This window comes from Muscardinus avellanarius (assembly GCF_963383645.1).
Source record: "Muscardinus avellanarius genome assembly, chromosome: 10".
In the NCBI taxonomy this organism is placed as follows: domain Eukaryota; kingdom Metazoa; phylum Chordata; class Mammalia; order Rodentia; family Gliridae; genus Muscardinus; species Muscardinus avellanarius.
In genome coordinates, this window is record NC_137796.1 from 38,410,847 (window position 1) to 38,422,939 (window position 12,093).

At 36.4% G+C, this 12,093-nt stretch overlaps 1 protein-coding gene and 1 pseudogene across 5 annotated transcripts in view; both read right to left on the bottom strand.

Moving 5' to 3' along the window:
• The window catches only part of PHKB (phosphorylase kinase regulatory subunit beta), a gene marked incomplete at both ends in the record, with an annotated part of 214,078 nt that overhangs the window by 114,608 nt on the left and 87,377 nt on the right, over positions 1–12,093 (bottom strand). The gene's annotated exons all lie outside the window — the stretch shown is intronic.
• Positions 10,756–11,818, bottom strand: LOC308267868 (annotated as a pseudogene). Its single transcript has 2 exons — positions 11,496–11,818; positions 10,756–11,404 (listed from the first exon to the last, which is right to left on the bottom strand). The product of its transcript is annotated as an uncharacterized misc_RNA (transcript).

Sequence of the window (12,093 nt, forward strand, 5' to 3'; positions counted from 1 at the left end):
TTAAATATTCCTATTTAAACATTGCCAAGTATTATTGGCAATGTTTAAACAGGAATATTTATACTATATATAATTTTATTATATATACTACATATTTATACTATGTATTATATTAAATAATTATAAATTATTTATTATTAAATAAGATGAAATATGTTTATCATGATATTTATACAGAATATATTTGAGACCCTGATAAAATATGTGATCCATTTATAGAGGATTACATTACTATGCTTCTCAATGCAGCCCTGCTCCCAATTAACTTGTATTATAAAATCATCTCTAATGAAACTGGGTCATTTTATCACATATTTTCTTTAGATAGTGTCCCAAAGAAAAATAACTTTTAAAAATAGTTTCAGAATTTAAATTGTTTTTTCTTAAACAACAAAAAAGTGATTAATTTTAAAAGTATAAGAACAATTAATACAACCAAAGATAAAAGCTTTTTTCACACCATCAACTGCCCATAAAAGTAAAAATAATATTTGTTTTATTTAATATACAAAAGTGCACACACACTCATCATAAAGGCAAAAGCTAAGTCTTTCACACTCTTTATGAAGCAGGCACCTTCCTCAGAACCTTAATATTTATTAAGCAGAAAATGACCTAAGAGCTTTAAAAGAAAACACAACACAGAGCTCAACTATAATGGGAGACTCACCAAGGTCTGAGATTTCCCATGCCAATAACTGATCTTATATATTCATTATTGAATGGCTTTAGTTTAATTCTTAGTTCTGCCCTTTTGTTCTATGAGCCAGGAAAAGTTACCTTAACTCTCTGATTATTTATTTTAACAGAGGCCTTTCTGTATCTAAAGAACTATAGCTCCCTTGAGTAGACAGCAGCAAGGCTCTAAATTAATTTAGCTAATGACACTTTATCTTCTAAAACATTATACTAACAGACTTTAGAAATAATTGAATATTTATACAATGTGAAATCCTCTGTTTGAGGAGGTTTCTTGGGTTCTCATTTGAACAAAACTATTTCTTCATGTCAGTTATCTATAATAACTCACTAACTTATAATAGGAACAGAGCTCTTCTAACTATATGAGGTGATATTATAAAACAATTAAACACGTAAAAATTGCACACACTTTTAAATGTGGTATTGTTTAGCAGGCATATTATTATTACTATTAATTTATTTATTGTTAGTGGTCCTGGGGGTGGAACCCAGGGGCTTTTCTACCTCTGGGCTATATTCCCAGACCTATTTTTATTTGGAAACAGGGTCTCACTAAGTTGCTGAGAGGTTCACTAAGTATCTGAGGCTGGCTTCGAACCTGTGCAATCCTCCTGTCTCAGCATCCCAAGTGTAGGGATTACAAGAGTGCACCACCACATCCGGCTCATAGTATTATTTTAACCGTGGTAGACATAGGAATACTAAGATTTTTAAAAATCAAGTTTCTCCAATATTACCCATAAGAAAAAAGCTGAAAGAGAATTTATAAAACTACAACAGTACTTGGGGTGGTGGGGGCTGAGGGGGGGGGATGGATTACAAATTCGAGGCCAGAATCAGCAAGGCCATCAGCAACTTACTGAGAACTTGTTTCAAAATAAAAAAAGTTTGGGAGTAGAGCCGAATTGGTAGAATGCCCCTGGGTTCAATCCCTAGTACCACAATAAAACAGAAACAAACAAAAAACTATAACATCAATACTACCATGTAAATATGAAAAATGAACAGTTATTATTTCACAACATGTTAACATTCATGTGATTAACGAAATGAGACATTATTCGTCTATTCTTCTATAAAGGTAGTTCGTTTAGCAAACATGTGATACAAAGAATGGTAGAAAAAAGACATGACTTAAACAAGGTAAATAAATTCTGCTTAGAGCAGTTGTTCTCATCCTTGGCTGCATTTTAGAATTCCTGAAAATTTGCATCTAAACCACATGGAAAAGATTATATACCATGACAAAGTTGGCTTCATTCCAGGGATAAAAGACTGGATCAACATACACGATTTAATGAATGTAAATCATGAGCGCCGGTCGTGGTGGGCACGCTTGTAATCCTCGCGCTTGGGAGGTGGAGACAGGAGGATCGCGCAAGTTGGAAGCCAGCCGCGCTGGCGTAAGAGACCCTGTTTCAAGAATATAAAATAGGTCTGGGAGTGTAGCCCTGAGGTAGAAGGGCTTCTAGGAACCCCAGTACCATCGGGGGGGAAAAAAAAAAGCCGGGCGTGGTGGCGCACGCTTGTAATCCCCACGCTTGGGAGGCAGAGACAGGAGGGTCTCGCAGGTTCGAAGCCAGCCGTGCGCGCTGGCTTAGGAGACCCTGTTTCCAATAAAAATGTAAAAATAGGTCTGGGAGTGTAGCCCGGAGGTAGAAGGGCTTCGAGGAATCCCAGTACCACCAAAAATAAATAAATAAATAAATAAATAAATAAACAAACAAACAAACAAACAAATAAATGTAAGTCATCACAAAAACAGAACCAAAGAAAAAAAATCACAGGAGCATCTCAATAGATACAGAAAAATAATATTACAAAATTAAATACTCACTCATGTTAAAAACAGTGAAGAAATTAGTGAGAGAAGGAACTTACTTCAACACCAGAAAAGCAATATATAATAAATCCAAAGATAACATCAGACTAAAAGGGGAAAAACTGAAAGTATTCTCTTTAATATCAGGAATAAGACAAGGATGCCCACTATTACTTCTCCTATTCAATATAGTGCTTGAAATTCTAGCCAGAGTAATGAGAGGAGAGAAGGAAATTAAAGGGATACAAAGAGGGAAAGAAGAACTTAAATTATCCATTTGCTGTTGACATGATCCTATACTTAGAAGATCCTAAAAACTCAATTGGATTTCTTCTAGAGCTGATGTATTAAATTCAGCAAAGTAGCTGGATACAAAATCAAATTACAAAAATCATTAGCTTTCCTATACACCAAAAATGAGCCTGCTGAAAAAAGAAATCTAGAAAACAATTCCATTCAAAATAGCCTAAAAACAAAACAAAAAAACCAAGCAAACAACTGAGGAATAAATTTAACCAGGGAGGTAAAAGAGCAACAAAACTAGAGATTACTAAAGAAAAAAATTAAAGAAAACCTCTGAAGATGGAAATACTTCCCATGCTCTTGGATAAACAGAAGAAATATTGTCAAAATGGCCATTCTACCAAGTGATTTACAGATGCAATGCAATTCCTATCAAAATATCAATTTCATCCTTCACAGAGCTAGGGAAAAAATACTAAAATCCACGTGCTTAAAAAAAAAAAAAGAACACAAATAGCCAAAGCAATTATTCTGAGCAATAAAAGTCATGCTGGAGGCAAGACAGCATATGTTTCCAAGAAATGGAGCTAGGAAAACTGGATATTCATATGTATAAGAATGGAATTATACACTAATCTCTCACTCTGCATAAAAGTCAACTCAAGATGGATCAAAGACCAAGAAATTAGACCAGAAACTTTGCAATTAGTAGAAGAAAATATAGGATTGTGTAGCATCAATACAGTGTAGGAATTGGTAGAGACTTCTTCATTAAATCACCCAAAGCTCAGAAAATAAAACTGATAATCAATACATGAAAAAATACATCAAATTAAAAAGCTTCTGCACAACAAAGGAAACAATCAAGAGTCTAAACAGAGAGGCTACACAATAGGAGAATATTTTGACAGCTACTTCTCTAATCGAGGACTAATATCTAGAATAAACAAAGTACTTAAAAAACTGGAGCCAAAAAACAAATTACCCAATAATAAATGGAAAAATTAACTGAACACATACTTCCTAAGAGAAGAAATATAAATGGCCAGTAAATATATGAAAAAATATTCAACATCATTAGCAACCATGGAAATGCGAATCAAAATTGCACGCAGATTTCACCTAAATCCAGTAAGAATGGCAATCATCAAGAAAATAAACAGGCCGGGCGTGGTGGCACATGCTTGTAATCCCCGCGCTTGGAAGGCAGAGACAGGAGGATCACACAGGTTCGAAGCCAGCTGCATGTCCTGGCTTAGGAGACCCTGTTTCCAAAATAAAAATGTAAAAATAGGTCTGGGAGTGTAGCCCGAAGGTAGAAGGGCTTCCAGGAACCCCAGTACCACCAAAAAAAAAAAAAAAAAAAAGAAAAAGAAAGGAAAAAAAGAAAATAAACAGTAATAAATGATGGTAAAAATGTGAGGAGATAGAAACTCTTATACACTGTTGGTGGAAGTAGATTAGTATAACCATTAAGGAGGATCCTAAAAAGACTAGGAATAGAGCGAGGCATGGTGGCACATGCTAGTAATACTTGTAACTTGGGAGGCTGAGAAAGGAGACCAGCAGGTGCAAAGCCAGGCTCAGAAACTTAGTGTGACATGTTTCAAAATGAAAAATAAAATGCAATAGGGCTAATGGTGTGGCTTAGAGTTAGAATACTCCTGGGTGGTTTAATCTAGTATAAAATAAATACATACATACATACATAAAGTAAATAAATAAATATTTATACAAATGACTGAATGTGTAGGTAGACTGGAGGTAGAATGCCCCTGTGGTTAATTCTCAGTACAAAAGAAAGAAAGAAAGAAAGAAAGAAAGAAAGAAAGAAAGAAAGAAAGAAAGAAAGAAAGAAAGAAAGAAAAAAAGAAAGAAAGAAAGAAAGAAACTTCCCCCAAAATAAAATCCTTCCACAATAAAAAACAAGCAAAAAAAAAAAAAAGGTTAAGGATAGATTTATAAAGTCATAGGAGGAACTCTAGATGAAAAAGGAAATCCTATAGAGGAGCAAACAAGACAACCTAAAGGAGGAGAAAGGAGGGGGGAAGAGGAAAATCTCTAAAACACACAATGTACATATCGAAGTCAACCACTAAGCCAAGCAAGGGAAGGAGGGATGGGGTGGGAATTGGGCAGGGGTTAAATTGGTGATGTGTACATGTATGTCCACCCCAATATGATGTATGAATATAATGCACCAATAAAAATTCTAAAAGTTTAAAAATAAAAAAAATAAAAAGAAGTTGAATCAAACATGAAAAAAAAAAAAAAGAATAGAACCACCATACAATCCAGCTATATCCTTCCAAAAGAATTAAAGTCTGCCCTGCGCTTGGGAGGCGAAGACAGGAGGATCTTACAGGTTCAAAGCCAGCCTCGCTGGCTTAACAATTAAAAGTCTGAATACTATAGTGATATATGCATGTCCATGTTTATAGGGACATAATTCACAAAGCCAAATTATAGAACCAACTTAAGTGTGCATTAATAAATTAATGGATACAGATGATATATACACACAATGGAATTTTTCTCAGCCATAAGGAACAAAATTATGCTGTTTGCAGGAAAATGAATGTAACTAAATATTATGGTGAGATCTGCCAGTTTCAGAAATTTAGGGCCATATTTTTTTCTCATATGTGGAAGACAGAAAATACAAAATAAGAGGAGAGATCAATAGAAGAGTGCAACGGGATTGGGAAAGGTCAAGCGAGGAAAATGAAGACTTGATGGAGGAAAGAGTTGAAATGATGCTATGTCCATATATGAAGGTCTCACTATCAATTTTATTAACATGTATAGAGAGGGTATAAAGGGGTGGGATCCTCAGAGAATCATACCAAGTGTTGTGTGCATGTATGTTGGTATCACATTGACCTCACTGTGATGTATAATGAATCAATTAATGTAATATATATATTTCCTGAGCAATTTTAAAAAATTCCAATTTTTTTTTTTTTTTTGTGGTACTGGGGGTGGAACCCAGAGGCTTTCTTCCTCCTCGCTATACTCCCAGACCTATTTTATATTTTATTTGGAAACAGGGTCTCACTAAGTTGCTGAGAGCCTCACTAAGTAGCTGAGGCTGGGTTCGAACCTGTGCGATCCTCCTGTCTCAGCTTTCCATGCGTGGGGATTACAAGCGTGCGCCACCACGCCCAGCCTAAAAAATATTCCAATGTTAAGGCTTCCTCTTATACCAGTTAAATCAAAATACCTAGAGAAAGGGCCAGCAGCTGTTAGTATTGATTTTTATATTCCTCAAGTAATTCCCACATGTAGTAAAGATTAAGAAACTGGCTGAGGAACAATATAGACATTATATTTATAACTTAAAATCAAATATTTAATAAAGCAATTCAGCTGTTTTAGAATTACAGCTAAATGACCTATGAAAGCTTCCAGGGAAAAGTAAAGACTTGAAAACTAAGTAGAATATATGCTGAACACTGGACCAACCAAATTTATACAACAATTATAAGACATAAAAGGAGATATAGACCCCAATACAATAGTAGTGGTAACTTCAATACCCCATTCTCACCAATAGACAGAACATCTTGACAAAAACATTTTAAACAAAGAAAATTATACTACAGATCAACTAGACTTAATAGATACCTACAGAACATTTCATCCAACATTAAGTCTTAATATACATACATACATACATACATACATACATATATATATATATTGGTGGTACTGGGGTTCCTGGAAGCCCTTCTACCTCCGGGCTGCACTCCCAGACCTATTTTTACATTTTTTTTTTATTTGGAAACAGGGTCTCCTAAGCCAGCGCGCACGGCTGGCTTCGAACCTGCGCGATCCTCCTGTCTCTGCCTCCCAAGCGCGGGGATTACAAGCGTGCGCCACCACGCCCGGCCTAAGTCTTAATATGTTTTAAAAAACTGAAATAATTTGTTTTGTCTTATCACATCAGAATGTATTGAAACTAAAAATTGGGAACAAGAGAAACTACAGAAAGTGTGCAAATAGGTGGGTACTGAAAAACATACTTCTCAAAGATAGTAGATTACTGAAGAAAAGGGAAGGAGATTTTTTTTTTTTTCCAGGTCTGGGGATGGAACCCAGAGACATCTGACCTCTGAGCTACACCAAATTTTTATTCTTTATTTTGAAACAGGGTCTCACTGAGTTGCGAAGAGCCTCACTAAGTAGCTGAGGCTGTTCGCGAACCGCGATCCTCCGGTCTCAGCCTCCCAAATGCTGGGGTTACAAGCATGTGCCACCACACCCGGCTGGAAGGAGAGATTCTAAACATTCCTAGAATAAAAAAGGAAGTAGAAACAAAACATCAGAACATATGGGATATAATGCAAACAGTACTAAGAGGACAGCGTATAGCAACAAGTGTTTGCATAAAAAACAGACCTCAAATATATTACCTAATGATGCATCTCAGAAAAATAAGAACAAAACTCAAAATAAGCAGAAGAAAGAAAACAGTAAAGATTGCAGATGAACTGGAGATTAAATGAACAATATAAGAGATCAATGAAATAAACAGCTGGTTCTTTTGAAAAGCCAAGGATTCAAGGATACATCAAGATTTGAAAATCAGTGAGTATAATTCAGCACATAAATAGAATCAAGGATAGAAATCACCCAATTAGCTCAAAAGATTATGGGAAAGCCTTTCTTAAAATTCAACATGTTCATACATGTTCAACAAATTCATACCAGCCTGGTATGGTGTTGCATGCCTGTGATCACAGAACAGGATAATTACAGATTCGGGCTATCCTCAGCAATTTAGCAAGACCCTGTTTCGAAATAGAAAACAAAATAGAAGTTGGGTGTATCTCAGAGAGAGAATGCTTTGGGTTCAATCTCCAGCATAAAACAAACAAACAAAGGACCATATGCCATTCTTGTAAAAGTTATACATGACAAACTCATAACCGACATCATGCTGAATGGGAATAAACTGAATACATATCTCTAAAACAGGAAGAAGAGTGTCCACCACTACTACCACTCTGATTTAATATGATAGGGGAACTTTAACCAGGGCAATTAGACAAGAGAAGGGTATAAGAGGCATACAATTAGGAGAGGAGAATATCAAATAATCTGTTTGTTGATGACATGATTCTATGCTTGGAAAACCATAAGGAGTTCCCCAAAAGACTTTTAGAACTGATATATTCATCAGTCAGGTGTGGTGGCATATGCCTGTAATTCTAGTACTTCTGCTGGAGATAGGAGGGTGCTTGCTGAGATAGTAGGATCACATTACCAATACAGCCTCAGCAACTTGGCAAGATTCTTAGCAACCTAGTGATATTCTGTTTCAAAATAAAAAATAAAATAGAGCTGGTGGTGTAGCCTAAAGGTAGAATGTTTTGGGGTTCAATACCCAGTACCATATTAAAACAAACAATAAAAATTTCATAGCAATAAAGAAAAAATTGAAGATGACACTAGAAGTTGGAAAGGCCTAGCAGATTCATTTATTTGGATAATTAATTTTTATAAAAAAGGCCCTATTACCCAGTTGAAAGTACCCCATTGAAATACCAATGACATTTTTCATAGAACTAGAAAAAATAATCACAAAATTCACATGGAAGAGCCAAAGCATTCCCGAGTTAATGTTAAATGTATCATAACACCTGATTTCAAAATATACTACAAAGTCATAGTAACAAAATTAGCATGATATTGATATAAAAACAGACACCAGACCAATACCATATACTAGAAGACCCAAAGATAAATCCATGCATCTATATCTAAATGATTCTCAACAAAGTATCAAAAATATCCTTGGAGGGGAGGGAGACAGTTTCTTCAACAAATAATAGGAAAACTGGATGTCTACATACAGGAGTGAAATGAGACCTTCTATCTCATCATATATTAAAAATGAACTCAAAATTGATAAAAGATCCTAACATATGACCCAAAATACTGAAACTACTAGAAGATAACACAGGTGAGATACTTCAAGGGCAATAGGTGGCACAGGACAATAGTTCAGGAAACACAAGCAAGAACTGACAAGTCATATTAAAGCAAATTAAAAAGCTGTGCATTAAAAGAAATAATCAACACAGTGAAAAGATAGCCTACAGATTAAAAGCAAATCTTTGCCAGATATTCATTTGACAGAGAGAAATAATAACCAGAATATATAATATCACATGGCCAATAATTATATTTAAAAATGCTCAATATCTTTAGCCATCAGGAAAATGCATATCAAATTCTGTTCAGGTTCCATTTTACCCCACTCAGAATGGCTACTATTCAAAATAAAAAAATAACAAATGCTGGTGAGGTTGTAGAGAAAAAGGAATTCTTATACACTATTGGGAGAAATAAAAATTAGAATACCTACTATGAAAAACAGTAAGGAAGTTCTTCAAAAAGCTAAAAATATATTTACCATATGATCCAGCTATCCCATTCCTGGTTATATAGCTAAAGGAAATGAAGTCAGCAAACAAAAAAGACAGCTGCATACCCATGTTTATTGCAGCACTATTAAAAAATAACCAAGATATGGATCAGCCTAGGTGCCCATCAATAGATAAATGGATAAAAATGGCACATATACATATAGATCAGTCATAAACAAGAATGCAATCCTCTTATTTGCAAGAAAACAGATGTAATGGAAGATATTATGCTATACAAAATAAGCCATACAGAGAAAGACATATGTAGAAGCTATAATACTATTAGGCAAAGGGAAGGAAATCAGAGGAAAGGGGGAAGAGAGGAGAAAAACAGTATAAATAGAATAGTGGACCTAGGCAAAGCATTGTAGTCATATATGCAAATGTCACAGTGAAACGTACCAGTATGTATTAATAGAAAAAAGCTAGGTAGAGTCAGGACAGCTGTCTTGTATATATATCTAGGTATATATGTAGGTGAAGAGTATGCTAGCAACCTGAAGACTTACTTACTTAAAAAAAAAAAAAAAAAGACAAAGCAGCAAAAAAGAGCTGGCCACTTCAGCTCACTATCTGGTATGCCATGGAAGGCAGCCTAGCAAGACTTGTGTTTTTCCAGACCACTCCTCTACCAGTCTTGTTGAGATACTCACTAGAGAACTTTCAGTCTAATATTTTCATTTTCCTTCTTTAGTATTACTCCATTAACAATAGCATTTATTGAGGGTTTAACCTTTGCCACGCATTCTGCTAAAGTATTTGCTTCCGAATGAGAAAATTTTCATTTATCATTATCATTATCTCTACATTTTAGATGAGGAAGCTGCTACTTAAGTCAGAGAATATAGTGATCCTGTCTCCTAATTTCTTTTTTTTTAAATCCAAATTGAATAATTTATTGCTGGTTTAAGGCTTGCCTTGTTTTTTTTTTTTAATCTTAAATAACTCAAGCTTTATAAAAAGCCAAAATAAATGAAAATTGGGTTCTCTCTCTCTCTCTCTTTTTTTGGTGGTACTCGGGATGGAGCCCTTCTACCTCCAGGCTACACTCCCAGACCTATTTTATATTTTATTTGGAATCAGGGTCTCTTAAGTCAGCAAGGCTGGCTTTGAACCTGCCGGAGATTACAAGCGGGTGCCATAACGCCCGGTGAAAATTGGGTTCTCTTTCTAAAGTCTGAAGTATCCAAAGCTTGAAACAGTTAGTTTTTTAAAAATAAGCAAACAAAACAACAAAAAAACCTGCAGCTGATCCTGCTGAAATAGTTTTTAAAAAACTAAATGAGTTTAATCTTTACAAAAGTTATTTTAGTTCAAAAGCTATAAAGTCAAAGTTACCTTAATTCTACAAAAAAGGGAAAAGGTCTTTGACTTCATGTCACCACTTTAGAACCTCATCATTTTTAATCAAATTTGGCTACAAATCAAATTTCTATATGCCTGTTTCAGGAGATTCCTCTTGCAGAAGAGGCCAAGTAAAATTATGGAACAGTAACTTCCTACGCAGGTAGGAAAGTGTTCCATAATAGTGTGCAAAGAATGGAGAGTTCTGGGTTAAACTCTGGAACTCGACCTTGACCTTGAGTGAGACCTAAAACAAGATCTTGAAGTAGTTGTTTTTGGTGGAGGGGACAAAGAACAAGCCTTTGAGGGTGGAACAAGAAGGGTAAATTGGAACAAGATCTGGATTTTGACTTCATATCACCTTTTCCATTTTCTTTGCAGGACCTACATCCAGAATGAGCCTGGTTCAGGACTTCTCATACTCATCCTTAGATCTACTTTGAGAGTGCGAATGGGAGCCCCGATCAGATTTGGGCTTAGATTTGCTCTTTGCTCTAGATTTCCTGCCTTTTAATTGAGAGAATGATCGACCTTTGCTCTGTGATCTAAGTCAGGGCAAGTTTTTGAGATGCTTCGAGATCTACTGTGGCTGCTCCTCAGACTCTTACTTCGTGACCTTCTCCTAGATCGTGATCTAGATCTACTTCCAGAGTAAGATTGCCTATAGTTTGTTCTTGGCTTATCTTCAAGAAACCTAATATTTCTGCCATTTGTCTCTTTGCTATCCAGTTAATCCAAAAAGCACACTTAATGTCAAGAGTGGGAGCGAAATTCAATCACAACCTCGATTGTGTGTTCTTTGTGAGCATTTATGAAGGTTACTTCACTTGCTTGCCGCATGAAATCCTTTAAGTCCTGCCTACTTCAAAGACTAGAAAGATTAGCCTGTACTCAGTCCCTGCCAGAGGTTGTCCGACTGCAGAACCACTTCCACCACCTATCTTCCGTACCTGTAGCCTTCGCGATGGTGGTGGGGCCCGGGGCAACGTCTAGGATCACTCCCCTCAGAGTCCTCCCTTTGCGGGAGTCCTCCAACTCCACAAAGCTGTATCCATTCTTGAGGTCTACTTCGAGGAGGCGGCTGTAGCCACTGAAAAAGAGCTGGATGCCCTCCTCCCGGGCTTTGTAGCTCAGGCATCCCTGGCAGGCGGGGTCCCGAGGGCTGGCTGTAGCCGAGGGGCGGGTGCAGGGACAGCGTGACCCCAACCCGTGCGGCACACCACAGCGGCACGAGTCCAGCCACAGTCTGTCTCCTAATTTCTAATAATGTCATTTGCTAGATTGTCCGTCCACCCAGGAGATGGGAAATACGTGATTCAGAATCATGTTTTGGGCACAGAGAGGGGTGCCATTCTCCCAATCCGGTCTGTTGGCTCGCTCCTAAATATAACTATAGCCCGTTCTTCAGGGGAAGTTGGGGCGAGAAGAGAGTTTGTATATGTAGAAAGGGGAAGAGAGACAGCGGTGTTCCCAGACCACAACTTAAAACTGTCTTAAAGGCTGGAAATACATAGTATTATAATTGACACAACAAAACCAAGGTGACTC